This window comes from Tenrec ecaudatus, chromosome 13 (genome assembly GCF_050624435.1).
Source record: "Tenrec ecaudatus isolate mTenEca1 chromosome 13, mTenEca1.hap1, whole genome shotgun sequence".
Classification (NCBI taxonomy): domain Eukaryota; kingdom Metazoa; phylum Chordata; class Mammalia; order Afrosoricida; family Tenrecidae; genus Tenrec; species Tenrec ecaudatus.
Window position 1 is genome coordinate 21,785,652 of NC_134542.1, and position 22,223 is coordinate 21,807,874.

The 22,223-nt window shown below is 41.6% G+C and overlaps 1 non-coding gene across 1 annotated transcript; it reads right to left on the reverse strand.

The window, feature by feature from the left end:
- Positions 1-21,712: 21,712 nt before the first annotated feature.
- Positions 21,713-21,918, reverse strand: LOC142425150 (small nucleolar RNA SNORA73 family). The gene has a single exon (XR_012779515.1). It is a non-coding gene; the product is annotated as a small nucleolar RNA SNORA73 family (small nucleolar RNA).
- Between the last annotated feature and the right edge of the window lie 305 nt (positions 21,919-22,223).

The following is a 22,223-nucleotide window of genomic DNA, read 5'->3' on the forward strand; positions in this document are numbered from 1 at the left end:
AATAATGACAAATACTTCTTTCCCTTTTTGCCCATCAGGAGTGCTGAGCCAACAACATCATCATATGTTTACAGCAATATTTCTTTCCTTTTTTAAAATTGTTTTATTGGGGGTTCATACAACTCCTCTCACAATTCATACATCCATCCATTGTGTAAAACACATCTGTACATTCATTGCCCTCATCATTCTCATAACATTTGTTCTCCACCTAAACCCCTAGCGTCAGCTCCTCAATTTTCCCCTCCCTCCCCCTCCCCCATCCCTCATGAACCCTTGATAGTTTATAAATTATTATTTTGTCATATCTTGCCCTGTTCAACGTTTCCCTTCACCCACTTTTCTGTTGTCCATTCCCCAAGGAGGAGGTCACATGTAGATCCTTGTAATCGGTTCCCCCTTTCCAACCCACCCTCCCTCTACGTTCCCAGTATTGCCACTCACACCACTAGTCCTGAAGGGTTCATCCACCCTGGATTCTCTGTGTTGTCAGTTCCTATCTGTACCAGTGTACATCGTCTGGTTATCCCATCGTCTGGTTATCCAGACTTGCAAGGTAGAATTGGGATCATGATAGGTGGTGGGGGGGAGGGGCGGGGGGGACGGAGTAAGCATTTAGGAACTAGAGGAAAGTTTTATTTTTCATCGTTGCTACATCACACCTTGGCTGGCTGTCTCCTCCCCGAGACTCTTCTGCAAGGGGATCTCCAGTGGCCGACAAATGGGCTTTGGGTCTCCACTCTGCACTCCCCCCTCATACACTCTGGTAAGATTATTTTGTTCTGATGATGCCTTATACCTGATCCCTTCGACACCTCGTGATCGCACAGGCTGGTATACTTCTTCCATATGGGTTTTGTTGCTTCTGAGCTAGATGGCCACTTGTTTATCTTCAAGCCTTTAAGACCCCAGATGCTATATCTTTTGATAGCCGGGAACCATCAGCTCTCTTCGCCACACTCACCCATGCACCCATTTGTCTTTAGTGATCTTTCATAGAGATGAGCACACAATGATATGATTTTTTTGTTCTTTGATGCCTGATAACTGATCCCTTTGGCACCTTGTGATCACACAGGTTGGTATGCTTCTTCCATGTGGGCTTTGTTGCTTCTTAGCTAGATGGCTACTTTTTTACCTTCAAGCCTTATGACCCCAGATGCTATATCTTTTGATAGCTGGGTACCATCAGCTTTCTTCACCACATTTGCTTATTCACCCGCTTTGTCTTCAGCGGTTGTGTCGGGAAGGTGAGCATCATAGAATGTCAATTTAATAGAAGAAAGTATTCTTGCATTGAGGGAGTACTTGAATGGAGGCCCAATATCCTTCTTCCACCTTAATACTAAACCTATAAATATATGCACATAGAACTATTTCCTCTATCCTCGTATATAAATGTATTTGCATATATACATGCCTTTATTTAGACATCTATAATTGCACTTTGCCTCCTAGTTCTTTCCTCACAATATTTATTTCTATGTGGAGTCTTTGGAAATCAACTGTAATCGTTTCTGCTGAGAGCCAAGCAGATACATTAAAACTACTTTTCTTTATTTGGGAGGCCACCTTATACGTAGATACACCAACATCAGAAGACAGTGGGTGTGTTGTACCAATCCTTGTAGTACAAGTGCTTGGCTTCATGTAATTGCTCAGTAAATGTCTACTAAATAAATGAATTGACTTAAGATGCAGCCCACATAACTTATTGTTTGAACTATTTTAGGCCTTTCCCATTTCAATCTATGCCACTCTTTCACAATGCCTATGTCCACACCTTCATGTCAAGGTACCTTTCTGTATCTTTGTTTTGAGATTCTGTGCGTTCTTCTCTTCCGAGTCCTCAACACATCACTGACACACACACACCCTGCCCTTCTCCCCCCTCCCACCCCACCCCACACTGGATGACAGGTTGAAGATGGTTACAAATTATTCATCACTCTTTCCATCAGGTGCTGCAATGCAGTGAATTATTCAATGTGAGTCTTTTAACCACCCCCTTTGTTACTCCCTCCAAACAACTTTGTTTTCCTAATGGGTCTAGATAAGAAGGTGGGGGAAATATTAAAAAGATTGTATAATTCAACTATAAAGGACTCTTAACAAAGTTAGACCCATTGACTGGGTATAAAATGAGACATGTCCAAAGCAGAAAGTGGGGGACTTTGCTACCAGCAAGAGAGAAGTGTAAGGATCAGAACCCATCCTTCAGACCTCAAGATATCAGCACATTTAACCTCCTTGACCCAGGAGACAGCTTTGACCCAAGAGGAGTGGCAGAGAAGTCTAAACAGCAGAACCCAAAGTTAGAGCATGGCACAAAGAAGTAGATTCCCCAGCTCACAGAACAAGTCCAGCCGAGTGCTTTGGGTCAAGAGGCTGGCTTGTGGAGTGGTGGACCTCTGGGCATTTCATTGGAGGATCTGGGTTTGCTGACTCATGGACCTGAAGCTGGGTTCCTTTCAGTTGAGGCTTCTAGCAAAGTAACCTACGTTGGGAGCATTTATTGGGAGTCCTAGAAGAGCTTTGGGACATTGTCCAAGCAAGGCATAGACCAACCCAAAAGGCTGAGGGCCAGAAGTTTCCTAGCTGAATAATTGTATCCTGAGCATTTCTCACCTGGATGGTCACTTGTTAATTCCACTGACAAACCCATAATATTGAGCACTGTGATTTCCAGGTGGCTATTGAAATTCATTGTAAAACTCAGCTACAGAAGTAGCATGCCTTGGGAAGGAGGGCTGGTGACAGACTAGGGTAAAAGGGATGGAGGGTGCAGTCATGTCTGACCTCTGCATTGAATCCATTAGCCTCAGAAATTGGAGGAGGCCAGATGTGGGCCCCACTCCATTTTCACTGGTGATGAGATTTTCTCTCCCCTGAAACCAAGGATGACCAGTGATGAATTTGGCACATGGAGTAGAACAGAAGCGATACAATCACTTCAAGCCGAGTCTGTAAAAGGATTCGTAGCTCCTGCTTTCATGTCCTTGAACCCTTAAGTGGCATGTTAAAGGTCTGACTATCATACTAGAGTGACCCCATAAAGAAGCCCAGAGACAACAAGGAAATTGAGGGGAAGTCAGAGGAGTGTAGCCTTCCAGCCATCTCTTTCAAGGTGCTAAGGACGTGTGTGAGAAGCCAGTCTGGATTTCCCAGACAGCACAGCCACTGTGCTGGGAAAAGTTTAAGCAACATGGTAAGACATTCTGAAGGAAGCTTATTGCACAGTCCATATGGGCTCTCAGGCAACCTGGGGGGCTTACAACCCCATTGCCATCAAGTTGATTCAAACCAGAGTGATCCCAGAGGACAGAATAGAACTGTCCCATAGGACTTCACTCTGCCAATACCTTGCATTCCAAATACTGGCTTCCAGAACTATAGTTTCCAGAGAAATGTATTGCTTCACAGTTCTGGGGGCTAGGAAGCTGAATTCAAAGTAATGGCAGGAGTATGTTCTCTCTGAAGCCTCGGGAAAAAGATCATGTCTTATCTCTCAAGGCTTCCAGTAGCCCCAGACATTCCTTGGCTGGCAGCTACAGCATAACTCCTTCATCACATGTCAACCTGCCCGCTGTCTCTGGCCCCTTCTCCTTCTATAAGGACATCACTAAACTTAGGAGCTACATGACTCTCTTCTTGGAACCCCAAGGGGGCCACTGTGACTCCATGACAGTGAGTTTACTATACTCTGACCTCATGTTACCTTAACTGATAATAGCGTCAACAATCCCCGTTTCCAAACGCATCACATCCGCAGGCACCAGGGCTTAGAACTTCACTGTGTCTTTTTGGATGACCGAATTCAATTCATAACTGCCCAGATAACATTCAGCCACAACCAAGAGCCATTCAAGTGAACCATTTCAGATGGCCAGGGACAAGAGGCTTCAAATAAGAGTAGCGCCTCCTGGCAACCGTGTGAGAGAGTCCGTGTGATAACTGTCCAGAGGAAGCAGTCAACACAGAGAGCTGTGTGCAACAATAATAAATTATTGCCATGTCACCAAGTGCTGAAGTGATTTTCTATACAGCTACAGAGAACCAAAGTATAGTTCTTTGTGAACAGGACTTGAATTGAAGGGCAAAATCGTATGTGCTCTTTCATTCTGTATTTTCTAAAAGGCCTTGTAGAAGGCTTTGCCCACAGTTGAGGGAGTCCAGAGGGAGTATACTTTACAGCTGGACCAAAAGATCATAGCCCCCTCCTCTCTAAGGGGCTATGAATAACTCCACATAAGCATGGATGGCATGTTTCAGCCACCTGCCTTCAAGATCTACTACTGGAAGAGACTGTAGATAGCTGGTTGCCTCCTGCCTGTGCCTCTCCAGGCCACTGCTTCTTAAAATAAATCCTCTCAGAGAACTCTCTGTCATGTGTTTTTGCTTTTTCTTCCCAAGAAAAGAAGACCATTGACAGTGCATTCCAGCAGTTCATAAATCTTAGCAAACACTTACAGGTGTCTGGTCTCCGTGCTTCCACATGCCATTTAAGGCCTTTGGTCCTTGCTTCTTCATCTTGCTTAATGCCTTGTGTGTTAGTCGGGGTAGACTAGAGAAGCAGATCCATAGAAACTCATATGTGTAGAAGAGAGAGCTTTATATAAAGGGTAATTGTACATTAAGAAAGCATCCCAACCCAGTCCATTCCAAACCCATAAGTCTGATATTAGTCCATATGTCTGATACCAATCTATAAAGTCCTCTTCAGAGTCATGAGGCACATGCAATGTTGCCAAATGCAGGACAATCACAGGCCAGTGGGTGGAAAGTCTTTGGATCCAGTGACGAAAGCATCTCAGCACTGGCAGTGGTCTCCATGTGGCTTCTCCAGCTTCCAGGGCTGCATCAGGGAGGTTCCATGTGGCTTCTCCTCAGAGATGTCTTGCAGGGAGTCAGCAGAGAGAGAGATGTGTCTTCCGCCTCCAAGGCGGAGATACAGGAATTTCCAGAATTCTCAGGAGAAGGCTATGCCCACACAGAGACCTCATTGGCTGTGATCCGATTGACAGAGTAGACTCCACCCCTTCTCTCTTAATCCTCTTAAGTTCCAAATTGACACCAGATTATGTAACAACCACACCTTTGTTTTCCTAAATTTTGCGAACAGAAATGAAGTCACACTCAAACCGTTCTGTATTCGTCTCCCCTCCACCTGAATGCCTGCACTACTCCATTCCTTAAGCCGAAGCTGTCATTCAGCACCTCCTGCTCTCTAATGAAAAATGCAGCATAGAAGCACTTACTCCACTTACTTTAACAGATTGATGAGAAGACCAAAATTAGAGTGTATAACAGTGTGTCTTGAATTCTAAAGCACACTAGCAATGCACAGCACCCTACATTGAACTGGTTGTTCAATTAAGAAATATCAGAATAAATTAGTGGTTTCCTAGGGCTGAAGGTCATGAAAGGAGTAAATGTGATGGCTAAGATGTGTGGGTTTCTTTTTGTGATCATGAAAATTTTGATGATATGATACACAACTCTATATACCAAACATCACTAACATGTATACTTGAAATGGATGTATTATTTTCAGTATGAATTATATCTCATTAAACCTTTCTTTAAAAGAAAGAACCCTGGAAGTTTCCACATCTTTCCCATATTTCTACTAGGCCTTATTGGGGTCTTTGATCGATTGTCATTCTTGAACCCCATCAGAAATTCACCCTCATTAAAACTGAGGGCTTGTCTCCCATCTCGAACACTTAGAGCATCTATTATTAGATCCTTCTATTAAGAAGTCATCATCTTCCAAGAGCAAAGAACAAGAGAATAAATGTACTAATGACAAGGGAACAATAAACATGTTCTTGTTAGGTACTGTGTGAGTCTGGGTACACTAGAGAAACAAATCCAGAGAACCTCATATGTGTATGGGAAAGAGGTTTATATTCAAGACCAGTTGGATATTGAGAAAACACCCCAGCCCAGTCCAGATCAAGTCCATAAGTCCAATGTTAGTCCATATGTCTGATACCAATCTATAAAGTCCTTTTCAGACTCACGAAACACATGTAATGATGCCAAATGCAGAAAGATCACAGCCAATGGGTTGGAAGTCTTCTGGATCCAGTGGCATTGTAAGCATCTCAGTGCTAGCAAGAGGTCTCTACATGGCTTCTCTAGCTCCAGAGGTCTGGTTGTATCAGGGTTGGTCCATGTGGCTTCTCCAGCTCCCAGGGCATAATAGAGCATCTCTAAGGGAGAGAGCAGAGAGAGAGAGAGAGTCTCTCCTGCCTCCAAGGAGGAAATACCAGAGTTTTCCCAGAATCCTCAGGGGAAGGCCATGCCCACCGAGACCTCATTGGCTGTGACCCAATTGACAGACTAGATTCCACCTCTTCACTCTTAATCTTCTCAAGTCCCAAATTGACACCTTTAGGTCACTACCACAGGTACCATTGAGTCGCATGACAGAATGAACCATTGTGCACTCCTGCACCATCCTCACCACTCTGATGCGTGAACCATTGTTGCAGCTGCTGTGTCAACTCATCGCTTTGAGAGTCGTCTTCTTCTTCTTCTTCTTCTTCTTCTTCTTCTTCTTCTTCTTCTTCTTCTTCTTCTTCGCTGCCCCTCGACTTTACCAAGCATGGAGCCTTCTCCCTGGACTCGACTCTCCTGATAACATGTCCAAAACATGTGAGACAAATCTCATCTTCTTTGCTTTTAAGGAGTATACTAGCTCTACTTCGTCTGGATAACAAACATAGATAAGACAAAATACACCGGTTAGGGTCTGCAATATGACACACTCCGGGGTGCATGGCAGACTGGAAAATACAAAAAAAACTAAAAAGATATTTAGTTGAGAGAATCTTGCAGCTTTTACAACTGGATTGTGGGGCTTAGAAATCAGATAATTAGTTTGTCTTTATCTTCACTTTAAAGGAATGTTTATTTTCCCCTCTCCTCTTTGCCTCCTCTGCCAAGCCTTGGCAATGATAGAGAACAAGGAGGGAGATTTGAGAACAAAGTTCAAAGATTGCTAGATTTTCCCTGCCAGCTTTCCCAGGTTTGTCGTGTTTATAGAAAACCTTCTCCGATGCCTTCCCATCCCAGCTACTGCTAGGGGAGATGTGTGAGAAAGCAAGTTTAGGAGGGCAATAAGCCTCCAGGAGACAAAGGAACCCTGGGCTCACTAATGAACTCAGGCCAGAGAACTGCCCCTCCAGCCCACCCCCAAACCCTTCTCCTCTGATGCTTTCCAAGGCCTTGACAGAGATGGAGGACTCCCCAGGGAGGCCCTCCTGAGTGGCTCCTTGCCCACTGGACTGAAATTGACCTTCTCCTTTCGGGAGTCCCAGTCTTTCTCAAAACACAGTCTGGGCTAGGATATGTGCTCTGATGCCCATTTAAAAAGTACCACTTTGGGGAGCACATGTGGGGTTTATCACTCAAAAGGGGGCCACATAACCACTGTCCTGAAGCTCCTCTCTCACCAGAGGCCCTTCTCGCCTACTGTCTCTCTCTAGAGCCCCAGCCAGACCCTCATTTTGCCAGCACAAAATCAAGAAAATTGGTTATTGGACAATTAGAATCGTCTCTCACTCCCTGTCTCTGATCCCTGCAGGGTCTGCCCTATGCCTTCTCCCTCGTTCACTCTCAGGGACTCTCACTCAATTTATTCCTCTCTTGGCACCAACAGCAAGTTTCCACCATCCTTTCTGGCCTTGGTCCAACTCACCTCCCCAAGGGGTTTTCACTCCCCACTTCATCTGTCTCCTTCTTGCTCCTTCTCTTGGAACTGGATCTTCCAGCTCTATTTCTGGATGTTTTCCATTGCCCTCTCTGTTGGCTAGGCAGCTGTGTCTTCAACCGACCCTGCATCCTTCTGGCTCTAAGAAGTGCCCTGAAAGACCTCCCACGGCAGGTGGATAACTGCAATCAGCAATTATGCTGTTTTCTTCCAACTGATCCCTTGACAACCTCTCTCCATTATCCAAACACAGTGCGGGTGAACTGAGGCCATTGTTACCATCTCCCATGCTTAGAAGACACTCTTGGATCCTTCTTTGATGCTAACGTTCGTCTGTAGAAGGGAATATAATTTATCTCTTTGCTGGCCAGAACTTTGACATCACAGCATCCACATCCACCTCATCAACTTCCCATTCTCTACTCTTCCTCTGCCGAAACTCAGGGCAAAAATACCATTTCTATCATGATAGTTGATATTCGCACCTAATCTCACTAACACTCCCCACAGGTGCTTGCACCTGATGGCTATTGACTCCTTTCTTCCATACGTGCCTCTTTGGCTAGAGGCAGAGCCCTCTTTTTCCAAGCCTGGGCATGCCAAGTCTTCCATCTTCCACCCTTCATGCTCTGCTGGCTGCTTTGCCCTCCTGCCACATTCTTTCTGACAGGGAAGGGCTCCATCTTGTCTGCACCTGGCCCTTCAATCTTTCCCCCTCCCTCCTCTAAGCATGCCGAAAAGCACCTTTTCTCACAACATTCCTTCATAGAAAACCAAAATATTTTTGCATTCTAAAAATGACTTTAATTGGCTGTCTTTTTACTTTCAAAAATACTTAGCACCCTACAATTAAAATTGCGTGTGTGTGTCTTGTCTCTCCTCCCCCAACTCTCACATCCCACTTCTTTTCCTAAGCTTGTGATAGAAAGTTTTTACACACACACACAATCTTTTAAGAACATGAATGAGCCATTTCTTTCCCCATTTCAGCTCTTCGCAGAAGAGCCTCGGTTATTTGAGTTGAAGTCTTGTACTGATAATCATATACCATTATACTTTTTTAGAGGAGATAACATGATTCATTGTAAATGCATTGGTAGTGTTCTCTCCTCCCGTGCAGAAAAATACAGGTTCAACTCTCAGCCAATGCACTTCAAGTGGATTCACCACCAATTTGTCATTGAAGGTTTGTGTGTTATTATGAAACTGAACAGACTTCAGTTGTGTTTTTTCAGAATAGGAAGAAAGGCTTGGTGGTCCATTTCAAAAAAATTGCTCGGTTTCATTTTGTCATTGTTGGTTTTAATGTCTTTGTTTTTGCTGTTAGTTTCTTGGTTTATTTCTGTATGGTTTTCTGCATGGGAAATCCAGGATAAATAAATCTATAGAGACAGTAACTGGATTAGTAATTACCTAGGAACATGGCAGGAGATGATGGGGAGAAATGGAGAACTTGCAACATGAGCACAAGAAATAAGAAAATATTCTAAAATTGGTTGTGGCACAGCTCTTAGTATTGTTGAACTTTTAAATTGTGTGCTATGTGAATTATAGGCTAATCAACTATTTTAGAAATTTAAGCAGTCGGTGAAAACCCTACGTGTCACCATATCCTATCTACAACCCGTCCTTGGATGGTGCAGCCTAGGACACCATTTCCTATTGCCGCTCACAGTATCCCTATCAGCCAGCTCCCCACTCCATAGCAAACGACAAAAAAGTCATCAGAATCCTTTGGTGCATGTCTGACTATAGATGAGTTATGAAGTGCAGAGAATCACAGATCTTTCACTAATGATTAAAAGGAAAACACTCATCCTAAAGATTAAAAACCCGGGTTCTACTCTCAGTCCCTCTCCAATGAAATTGTATAGTACTGATAAAATGCTATCAACTCCTGAGATTCATTTCCTGGATCTATAAATTTGGTCATACCGCTGTCCTATCAGCTCATCAGACTGCGATGACTTAGCTGTGGCTGCGATGCTCAAAACGATGCCACGAATATTTCAGATACCATCAGAGTGATCGTGGTGGACAGGTGTTAGTGGAACTTCTGGACTAAACAGGCTAGGAAAAAGAAAGAGATGGCCCACTCTGAAAAATAGCCACTGAAAATCTTATGAATAGCAGCAAAATATTGTTTGGAAATATATGAAGCAATGAGCCCATCAGGTTTGAATGCACTCAAATTATGACCTGGGGAAGAGCTGCCACTTCAAAGTAGAGTTGCTATTAATGACATGGAGGAAGCAAAGCTCATGCGACGCTCATTGGCAGATGGGCTACAATTCAAACTGAGAAGAAAGAGCTGCAACCATGCATCAATAGTCACCATGTGGAGAGTATAAGTATGATTGTAGGAAAACCTGAAGGCATTAGAAGTTTGGAAGAATGAACTGACTATTGTGAGCTGGCATTTGTGAGCTGGAATGGACAGCCTGATGGTTTCCACTGCCATAAATGATCCATTTAAGAGGAATGGCATGGCTTTATTATTAAAAATAACTGTTTGAGATATATCTTAAAACATAATGCTGTCAGTGATAGGGTAATATCCATACACCCACAAAAAAGACTAGTTGATATACTATTATTCTAATTTGTGCACCAATCAGTAATGCCAAACATGAGAAAAATTGAAGATTTTTTAAATCAGTTTCTACAGTCTGAAATTGATCGGACATGCAATGATAATGACTAGTGATTGAAATGCAAAAGTTGAGGACGCAGAAGAAAATGTAGGCTACAGGTCAACTGGAAAACAGATCATCAATTGCTTATGCAAATTCAAGTTGAAGTTTAAGTGCATTAAAACACACCCACAAATGCTAAAAAGAGAACACGAGAATACTCCACCTGAATTTAGAGAATGTGTATTAGACAGGGTTCTCTAGAGAGAAAACCAGGTTGCTGATCATTTTATATAGATAGATAGATAACACAAGAAATGAACTATTAAATTATAAACAGATAGATAGCTATGCAATACAAGAAATGAACAGTTAAATTATAAATCAGTACAAATGGCTCCGTGCAACTCACTCCCATGAGAGAGTTGTGAGACATTGGCAGTCCTTCAAGCCTTGAGGGCTGCCAGGTAGTCCTCTGTAGAGAGAGCTAGGCTATCCCAGCACAGGCAGCAAACAGCAAGGCAGGTCACCAACTGTCAGCCAGGTCACCATACATCAGTCCTCAACTCCAAATATGTACATTCCAATCGTGTGGTCTTAAAGGGACCTCAACTTACAGCGACACAGTCCACAGGCTAGGCGTCTCACAGGTAGTGTAGCCTGTAAATTGAGGCACAGAACAAGAAAGGCAGTCACACAGTGGTCCGATGATCAAAGAGCAAGAGACAAGAAAGGCAAGGCTCACCGAGCCATTTATCTCTCTGTCCTTCAATTAGTCCCACTTGTGTTTATTGGCCAGGCTGGCACAATAAACTAGTTACCTAAGACCGCCTCAAGAATGGATTCAATAGTTGATTATAAATGATCGGAGACCAGATGGGTTGTGGATTGTCATCAAGACATTGTACATGAAAAACCTAAAGGTCATTTAAGTGACAGAAAAAATGAAAAAGCTCAAAAACGGATGTGAGAAGAAATTCTGAAACTTGCTTTTCAATGTAGAGAAGCTAAAGGAACTGGAAGAAATGATGAAGTAAAGGAACTGAACAGAAGCTTTCAAAGGGCAGTGCTCAAGAAGATGAAACAAAGTATTATAATAAAAACATGAAAAGACTTGGAGTTACAAAACTAAAAGAGAATGAGTTCAGGGTGAAAGAACTGCAGAAAAAAAAATCCAAGACTCAAGTTGCAATATTGCAGGAATTTATAGCAAAATATTCAATAACAGAAAATATCAAAAGAAGGTAGAAGGGATATATAGTCACTGTAAGAACTGGTCCACATCCAACCACTTCAGGAGGTAGCATATGATAAAGGACCAATGGGGTTTGAACTTCAATATAACTTTTTCGTGGAATACAATTCAGTCAATAACAGTGTCCTTTCCAAAATCAGGGTTATCGCAGATTAGATCCATTCAGGCGGATGTGTATTCCTGCCCCTTTCCAAGACTAAATATTAAAGGACTTGAGATTACTGGATTTCTTTTCACATATAATGTGCCTGTGTAAATAATATTCACATATGTGTAACATGCATAGGACACTAACAGGCTAGGTGTTTGCATGGTTTTTTAAAAAATCTAATGTGTATGTTATTTGTGCAAAATTAGAGTATCCATTGCTCACACTTATTCTCCATATTTACTATGGACAGCTGTAAGCTGACAATGCGTGTATAAAGAAAATATGCTTAGATGCATAGGTTACTCTGAATCCTTTAGGGATATACAAGAAACTCTTGGAAATCAATAAGAAAAATACAGAATATCTAATAGTCAACACAGAAGTTACTTCAATTAATTAAAAATAATATGGAAAGACAAACTTATGTGTAATAGGTATACAAAAAATAGCATGTCATTTTATACTCATCAGATTGGCAAACATCAGAAAGTTGGCTAACACAAGGTGAAAGTGAGAAAGTAGCCACTAAAACACCCTAGGACACACTGGTAAGAAAACAGATTAATTATAAAGCACACTTTGATGGTGCTTAATCAAGTTAATGTTTGCATACACTCTCTGTACCAGAAAGATGCTCCTTGGTAATGTCCTAAAGAAATGATCCATAGACCTCTATTGAAAACTCATGTACTGGTTTTACTTGGTTATCATTTGTGATAGTAGCAGTTGGAAACAATATGTAGGTGTGGTGTCCATTCCCGATGTCATGGACACACACTAGAGAATGAAAAACAGCCCAGAAGAATCTAGTAGATCGACCACGTGTACTTTTTGTACCCATTCTCACTCACCATGGTTGTGAAAATTAATTCATTTCTCTTATTACAAAGACAATTCATGCTTTCTGAAGATAACTTTTCAAAAATGCACTTAAAGAAAACAAATGTCATTAGTAATCCTACCTCCCAGTCAGAGCTACAAGTTTTGGCTTACAAGCATACTTGTTAAAGAAGTAACATCTGCCAAGGAGTTAGACGACAGTAAGTGGGAAAATATCTGGTCTGAAATATTGATGTATTTCAATAGAAACAAAATTAAAATTGGGAATGTCCAACAATTAAAGTAATTAAACCATGAAATGTTTTCTTAACTAAAAACATTGTAAACTAGATTTGAAACACCCAAGCCGTGGTATTTTTCATTGCCTCATAAGCATGTGAAAGTTGGATATTGAAAAAGGAAGACCAAAGAAGAACTGATGCATTTAAATTATAGGGCTGGCATAGAAAATTGCCAAAAGAACAAGAAAATCTGTCTTGGCAGAAGTACAACTAGAATGCTCCTTAGAGGCAAGACTTGTGAGACTTCTTGGAAACGCTGTCAGGAGACACCAGTCCCTGGAGACACACTGCATAGTAAAGTACAAGGGCAGCGAAAAAGAGGATGGATCTTGATGAGATGGATTGACACAGTGGCGGTAGCAATGGGCTCAAACATAAAAACAATTGTGCAGGTGGTGCAGGGCTGCGCAGTGATTTTCATCCTGTTGCACACCTAACAACAGCTTCAATGGTTCATTTCAATACTTGTTAGGTGAAACAGAGTTTTAAGTTTTTCTTATTATAAGAACTATTGTGATGAGCATTTTCACAGCTAATCTTGGCATAAAACATTAATGATTTTTGTAGAAAGAGTCCTAGGATTGAATGACTGACATAATGGGTAGGAACATTTTTGTGTTTCTATTTCTACCATCTTATGACCTTTCCAAAATTTGTATATTGTAATACTGCGATTTATGGTATCTGAAAATACCAATTTATCTACATTGGCTATTATCATTTTAAATTCATTTTGTTATTTTGTTAGATACAAGACAACAGTATCTCCTTGTTTCAGTTTGAATATTTTAAAATTATTAAAATTTTAGCAGGCCTTTTTTCTATATTATTTATGCACCCTCTAAATTACTGCACTCAGCTGTAAGTTTTCCTCTTTGTCACTGATTTGTAAGAACTCTTGATTCTTAAAGACATGTGAAACAAATATTTCTTACGTGTGTTTTATGGTATTCTGAGACACAAAAATTCCTCGATGTTTACAAACTGCTATATGTCAATTATATCAATATCTTTCTTGTGAACGTCTTCCTTTGATGCTATTCTTAGAAAGTCCTTCCATACCTCAGGATAGGCTGTTCTTAGGCAAACCATTCTGACTACTTTCTTCTTGACTGAGGAGTAGATAGGAGATGCTGAAAGAAAAATATAAATTCTTGAGAGTAGGCCGGAGAAAAGTGGTAATTGAGAGTTCCCGCAATGCAACCAGAAGAAGCTGGGTTGACGTGGTTGCAGAGACTTGAAAATCCCAAATCCGTGGCCAGGTGTGAAGTGAAAGGCTCGCCTGACTCATGTGTTCGAGCTGACGGGTGCCAGCTCCGATGGTAGGCTGTTGGGTCATGGGGCTGTAAAAGCTGCCAAAGCCCGAAATCTGCAGGTGAGAGCACAGTTCCAAGAACCAGAGGGAGGATGATGCTGGGCTGGGTGTGGGATGTAGAATGTAATTTTTATAGAGAAATTGGCTGCTAGTGTTCAGATTACTAAAACAAGTGTTCTTGAGGAATGAAATACTCTTTTGTTTGCTGATCCGATTTCGTTTAGAGAACGCCAGAGATGGATTAGGGGGCAGGATAAGACGGTTTCCTAGGGATGCAATATTCCAAGGCTCTGTCCTCTTAACTACAAACTAACAGCTTGGGTCTACATAAAACCCAGGTAGACTAAATGGATATATTCTGGCTAAAGAAACTCTTGCTGCCAGATATCCAAGAATAATTGTTTTCCCAGGAAGGAAAAAGAATAATTGAGAGAGAAAAAAAAGTGGAATTATATGAAGGGAGAGATTAAATGTCTCTTCCCACCCAGATGCACCTGGCCAAGTTTTTACCCTCTGGGTGCCCCTCCTCCCTGCCCTGATGGTGGTCTCCCACACCTCAGTCTGGCTGTGCCGGAGGACCTCTGCAGATCTGTTTTGGTAAAACTCCAATCCATTCCCTGCCCCTTAATTCCCGTGGACCTTTCCCCCGTTAGCCTAAGACTTTATGTGCATGTGTGTTTTGAGAAGGGAAGGAACATGGGGTGGGGAACAAGAGCGCTTCATAACCAGCAGAACCTGGTCTCTGGTTTTGTGGTGTGGAGAATCAGATTAATGTAGCAAAATGGCTGTTTGTTTCAGCTATTGAAAGCAAGTAGAGTCTGTGGAAGTCCAGCTCTGAGTCTGACTTTTGCTCTGCTGGAAATATAACACCAGAAGGGGACGTGAAGGGGAGAGTGCTGTTCATGCATCAACATTTTTTCTCTATATGTAAATAACATTTCCCTTTCCTCCTCCTGCTCTTCTTGAGCCTGCCAGATAAAACCAGGAGTTAAATTTGTACTACAGATAAGGACAAATGTGGCAAGGAACATATTTATACAAAAATAATTATGTATTTGTGGCTTATCTGAAATTCTAATTTAACTTGGAGTTCTGTAATCTCATTTGTTAAGTCTAGCAAACTTTCTAAAATATATGTAAATTCACTGCGCTGGTATATGCCATAGAGATGTTCATTTCCCTCTTCTTCAAAAAGCTTTTAAAATAGAATTAGTAACAGTATTTCCTACGTATTAAACACTTGCTAGGGCTGGTGTTAAATATAAATACATATATACTTAAAATCACAACTCAAAAGGTCTAAGCTCTTCTGCATTTTATGGCTAAGGGGAAAAGACACCAAAAAATTCGCACACCTCATTAAAACAATCCCGATCCAAAGCGACTGTATAAGACAGATTAGAACCACTCCTGTGGGTTTCTGAGACTGTAACACTTGACTGGAGTAGGAAGCCACACCTTTCTCCCAACTGATAAGGAAAGTATGACTTTCATTCATTAGTTAAAAGTCTATATGAGCCCAGCTGAGTGGTAGAGCCAAGCTGGGCACCCATGAAGCCCACATTCATAATCGACCTCAGCTCCCTAAGGTCCCTGGCAAACCCAACACCTTTTCTCGATAACTCTGGCCTCACAACCTCCTGTTGGACCCAGACTCGGTCCTCCCCACCACAATTCTCTCTCTGTTGATCAGCGGTGTGTGCTAAAAAGATTCCCAACTATGGAGAAGGGAGGTTTATGAAACACAAAACTGGCAGCAACTCACAGCAGGAGAAATTCTCGCTGCCTATCACTGCTCCCTCCCTCTTGAAAATTCCACAAATTCATTCGCTCATCTAGCTTGTGAAAGCCCAAGGGGAGAGGCTTTGTACAGGGGCATCCAACAGATTAAAGCAGCTGATCCTGACTAGGGAGGGGTGTGTGTGTCAGAATAGGATTGTGCTCCATGAAAGTGGCAGGTTTTCCAGTGGCTGATTTTTAGGGGTTTTTGAAGTCGATCGCCAGCTCTCTCTTTCAAGGCGCACCTGAGTGGACTGGAACCACCAACCTATGGGGAACCCCCAACTTATGAGACAATTAGCCATCTTCCCTGCTCAGGGACTCTGTCCAAAAGATCAATTTAAAAAGCCATATTCCTTTGGCGCTGTTCTCAAGTCTAACTCTTAAGCGAGCTTCTAGTAAGTGCTCAACTGCTAACCAGCTGCTAATGGAGAGGTTGGTGGGGGAAGTCCCGCCACTCTATGAGAAGAAGACAACAGGCCTGGAAATCCTCTGGAGCAGTTCCAGGCTGTCCTGCAGGCACAGGAGGAGTCTGAATTGCTTCCATCGCAACGGGTTTGGTTTGGGGCTCGGAGGCTAGACCTGTACTAAGGAAGTGATGATTCTTTCTTACAGCTGACCGCAAGACTAAGAGAAAAGTTGTAATTACTACTCTTTGCAGCAACAGAACCACTGTGCTGCACCCGGAAATAGCCATTGGATGTGGAGGAGTCGGTGGAAACCTTGACTAGGCAACTCCATAAAGAGCAAAGGGAGTCCCGGGTTATCAGCTCTGATGAGACAATGGCATGCCTCTTTGAACTTCAATGACTTCACTGACAAAGTAGGAACAATCGCTGCATCTACTGTATGGGGCTGTGGTGAGGATTCAATGAATTACAGCAAGTGCTCAATAGCGTGCTCCAACATTCTTCAACACATTCTAATAATTTGGGGGTTGAATTCCTTTTCTAATTGTAACTGAAGCTAAAAATTAATCTAGAAAGCTTCAAACGTTTTAAACATGGGACAAAATTTTCCTTCTTTTTTCCCCATTAATCATTTATCATCAGCTGCATGCCCAGCAATATGTCGGAGTGGTGCGTGGTGTTGGGGGGAATCTATGAGAAATCATTCCAGGGTAAGAATGATTACACAGACTGAATTATGTAACCAACATCACTTAATCCTGCAGTTAGAAAAATTTTAATTGGTGTATTTCTGCTATGTATATTTTCAGCAGCAATTTTTTTCATGTATACACTCTTTAATGAGTATGGAGGCTCCAGCAGAAAGGGGATGAGACTCCTCTGGAGCTTGTTCCTTAGTATTAATTGAGGTATATTGCAGAAATTAATGTGTTGTGAATAATTGTTTTTCAGTAATCACACCCAATAGAGTTCAGTGTTATCATGGTAAAGGGAAACTAGAACATAATTTTGTTGTTATTGAACTTTATGAAAGAGTGACATCAAAATAAAAGAATTATCAGAAGTGAAAATATGTAAATTTTAAACTTGCATAAGCATGTCAGATTATTTTTAAATATTTTACTGCAATAATAGGATACGTGTGTGCTAACAATGCTTAGTAAAAACCAGGAACTCTTTTCCCCCAAGAAGTAAACATTGAAATACAATTTCTCAGAGTTGGCTTAAGTCCACAAGTACAGAGTTCAGATAAAACAGCACAGACAACACAATCATGAGACTCACCCAATTTGGTGACTTGTGTAACCTCAGATGGGAAGTTCATGTTCAAACAGACCATAGTAGTCATTCTGGTTGTCCTTGTGCTCTGCATGGACAGCAAGAAGTCAACCTCCCATGTCCTGATTCTATATGTTGTTTCCTTAGTAAAACAAAATTATCGTCTATGAACACCTTTTTAAAGAGGGAGTGATGGTCCCCAAGAATTATGCCCATATGTCAAAGCACCCTGACTTGTCAAACAAGAGTGTGTCCAGCCTTCAAGTCCTAAAGTCCATGCAGTTTCTCGTCATGAGGCTACATGTGTGGAACAGCATGCCTACAGACCTTTCTACTAAAACCTTAGTAATGAGGGTGTCTAGTACCTCCATGATTAGCTAAACCTACAACCATGAGATTCTGATTGTACCCCCAGGCTACAGACATCCTGATTGGGCATGCAGTGACCCAAAGATCTGGCAGGTGAAGAAGGACCTGTGAGGCTGACTTAAGGGGACACCAAACAAGACACATACAGATGACTCCGGTGCCAACAAAAAAAGGCAGGACTGGGGCTGAGTCAGTAACTGACTGAATTGCAGAGACTGATTTGGTCGTGGCTATGATCAGCCACTTCAGTAAAATTGGAGTATATTGTTTTGTGTTGAATAAACTTGTACCAAAAAAAAAAGAAGTGTGTCTCCCAAGAAGCTATTCTCCTCTCTTCCTAGGTACCAACAACTTACATACGGCTTACTTGGGTAGGAATAGCAAATTCAAGAGGAATGGCAGCACATTCATCATGAAAAGCAACATTTCAAGATCTTTCTGGAGGTATAATGCCATGATAGGGTAATGTCTATCTATTTACCGAAAATGAAGTTCAGTTAATACAACTGTTATTCAATCATTAATGCCAATGCTGAAGAAATTGAAGAATTCTACCACTTCTTCAGTTGTTTTGATTGATGCCTTGGTAATTACCGATGATTGGAATGTGAAAGCTGGAAGCAAAGGGAGGCATTAGGAGTTGGAAAATATTACTTTGGTGGTAGAAACAACTCCAGACAGCACATGATAGAATTCTGAAAGAGCAATGACTTCTTCATTGCAAATTTTTCCAACATAAACAATAACTTCACACACGAACTTCACAAATGAAATGCATAGGAATCTAATTGAGTATATCTGTGGGAAGAGATGATGGAGAAGCTCAATAATATCAGTCAAAACAAGGCCAGGAACTGCTTGTGAAACAGATCATCAATTGCTCATTTGTAAGTTCAGGTTGAAGCTGGAGAAAATTTTTTAAAATCCACAAGAGCCAAAATGGAAGCATGAGTATATCTTACCTGAATATAGACATTCTCTCAAGAACAGATTTGAGACATGGAACACTAATTATGGACTCTCAGATGAATTATGGGATGACATCAAGAAAAATCATAATGAACTAAACAAAGGATCGTTACAAAGACAGGGAAAAAAGGAAAAAATCAATGTGACTGTCAGAAGACACTGAAATTTTCTCTTCAATGTAGAGAAGCTAAAGCAGCTAGCAGAAATGATGAATTAAAAGAGCTGAACCAAAAAAATGTCAAAAGGGCAGCTCAAGAAGACAACAGTGAGTATTATAACGAAATGTACAAAGGTCTCTAGCTGGAAAGCCAAAAAGGAAGAACATGCTTAGGATTTCTCAAGCTGTTAGAAAAGAAGAAAAAAAGGCCAAGTCTTCAACTGCAATATTAAAGGGGTCTTTGGGGGAAATACTGAATGATGCTATAAACATAAATAGGCGGTGGGGGGGGGTACACAGAGTTATTTTGCTTGATTTTGGTTGATTTTCGGCACTTTAAGAGTTAGCAGGTGATCAAGAACCATGGTATTGAAGGAAGGAATTCAAGCTGCACTAAAGGCATTAACAAAAAAATGATGCTCAAAGAATTAATTAAATACCAACTAAAATGTTTCAATAAAGGGAGTATCCCTGGGTGTATTCACCAGTACATGCCAAGAAACTTCAGACGGCTACCTGGATCCTCAACTGGAATATACCCTTCTTTGTGCCCATTCCAAAGAAAACATAACCAAGTAGAATGTGGAAATTATCAAACAATATAATTACTATGGCATAGAAGTAAAATTTTGCTGACAATAATTTTTTAAAATGGTACAGCAGTGCCTAGACAAGCAGTTTCCAGAAATTCAAACTAGATTCAGAAAAAGATGTGGAATGAGGGATAGTATTACAAATGTCAAATGGATTTTGGCTGAAAGCAGAGAATACAAAGAAAAGATTATCTGTGTTTTATTGACTATGCAAAGGCATCAATAGTGTGCATCATAACAAATTATGGATGAATTTTTGAAGAATAGCTACAGAACATTACATTGTTCCCATGTGGTGCTTGTCTGTAGACCAAGAGGCAGTCGTTCAAACAGAACAAGGGTGAGCCACATGATTTACAATTGGGCAAGGTGTGCATCCTTTCATCATACTTATATAATCTGTGTCCTGAGCAAGTAATATGAGGAGCTGGACTATTGAAATAACTTGACCTCAGTATTGGAGGAAAGCCTATTAACACCTGTGATATGCAGATGATACAACTTTGCTTGTTGAACTGAGGCTGTCGAGAGGCACTTGCTGATGAAGATCAACAACTGCACCCTTCAGTGTAGATTGAACTCAATGTAAAGTAAGTGAAAGCCACATAAATGAACTAATAGACAGCATCATGATAATTGGAGAAAGAATTGGTTGTTGCCAAGGAGGTAATTTTATTTGAAGCCACAATCAATGCCCATGGAAGCACCAACAAGAAATTTAAAAAAATTATTGAGCAAATCTGCTGCCCATAAGATCTTTAAAGAATTGAAGAACAAGGATATCAGTTTGAGGACTTGGATGCCCCTAGCTCAAGCCATGGTGTGCTCAATCACCTCATATGCATGTGAAAGCTGGGCAGAGAATAGGAAGACTGATGAAGATTTGATATATTTGGGGGTTGGCAAAGAGTGTTGAAAGTGTAATGGGCTGCTACAGAACAAACAGATCAGTTTTGGAAGTACAGTTGACCAGTTATCAGACATCAAGAACTAAAAATTATATCAGTGGGTGCCCACCTTCCTGATACGACCAATGAAGACAAACGTGTGCATAAGCAAATGTGGTGAAGAAAGCTGACGGTGCCCAGCTATCAAAAGATATAGTGTCTGGGGTCTTAAAGGCTTGAAGATAAACAAGTGGCCATCTAATTCAGAAGCAACAAAGCCCACATGGAAGAAACACACCAGCCTGTGTGACCACGAGCTGTCAAAGGGATCAGGTATCAAGCATCAAGAAACAAAAAATCATATCATTGTAAATGTGGATGAGTGCAGAGTGGAGACTCAAAGCCCATCGGTAATAGGTGAGTACAGAGTGGAGGCTCAAAGTCCATCCAGACACCCCCTTACTGAAGGGTTGTGGGGAGGAGATGAGCCAGTCAGGGTGCAGGGTAGCAACAATGAAACATATAACTTTCCTCTAGCTCTTAAGTGCGTCCCCTCCCCCCCACTATCATGATCCCAATTCTACCTTACAAATCTGGCTAGATCAGAGGATGTACATCGGTACAGATAGCAACGGAAACACAGGGAATCCAGGACAGATGACTCCTTCAGGACCAGTGGTGAGAGTGGTGATGCCTGGAGGGTGGAGGGAATGTGGGATAGAAAAAGGGAACTGATTACAAGAATCTACATATAGCCTCCTCCCTGGGGGATGGACAGCAGAGAAGAGGACAGGGGGAGACGTCAGATAGTGTAATGTATGACAAACTAATAATAATTTATGAATTATGAAGGGTTCATGAGGTAGGGGGGAGTGGGGAGGGAGGGGGAAAATGAGCAGCCGATATTAAGGGCTCAAGTCAAAGGCAAATGTTTTGAGAATGATGATGGCAACAAATGTACATATATGCTTGACACAGTGTATGTACGTATGGATTGTGAGAACTGTACTATTTTTTTTAAAGAACATAAAATAATTTTTTTTTAAAGAAAAAGAACTTTTATTTTTTGTCTGAGGGCTGTTTCCTGCATGGTTTGTCTCCTCAGTCATTGTCCACAGGACTCTGAGAAGCTGTAGGAATATGCAGGCACAGGCTCCAGGCCAGGCTTGATCTCCGACGTTGTGGAAAAGGACTGTACATCATCGGGCACTGAGCCCTGTGCTCCTCCATGCCACCTGCACAGAGCCGGGGAGAGTGACCTCCCAGGAGCATCCACGTTGGGGGAACAAGAACTTTTAATAAGAAAAAAGTCACTGTAGGGGACATTTTGTGGGGATGGAGGATGGGGGGATAGGGGGCAGGTAAAGGGAAATCGATATCAAGGAATTCATGAGGGAAGAAAAAGTTTTTTGATTTTCTTTTTAAATAATTTTATTGGGGCTTGTGCAATTCTTATCACAATCCATACATCCATCAATTGTGTCAAGCACATTTGTACATTTGCTGCCATCATCATTCTCAAAACATTTGCTTTCTACTTGAGCCCTTAATATCAGTTTCTCATTGTCCCCCTCCCTCTACTCTTC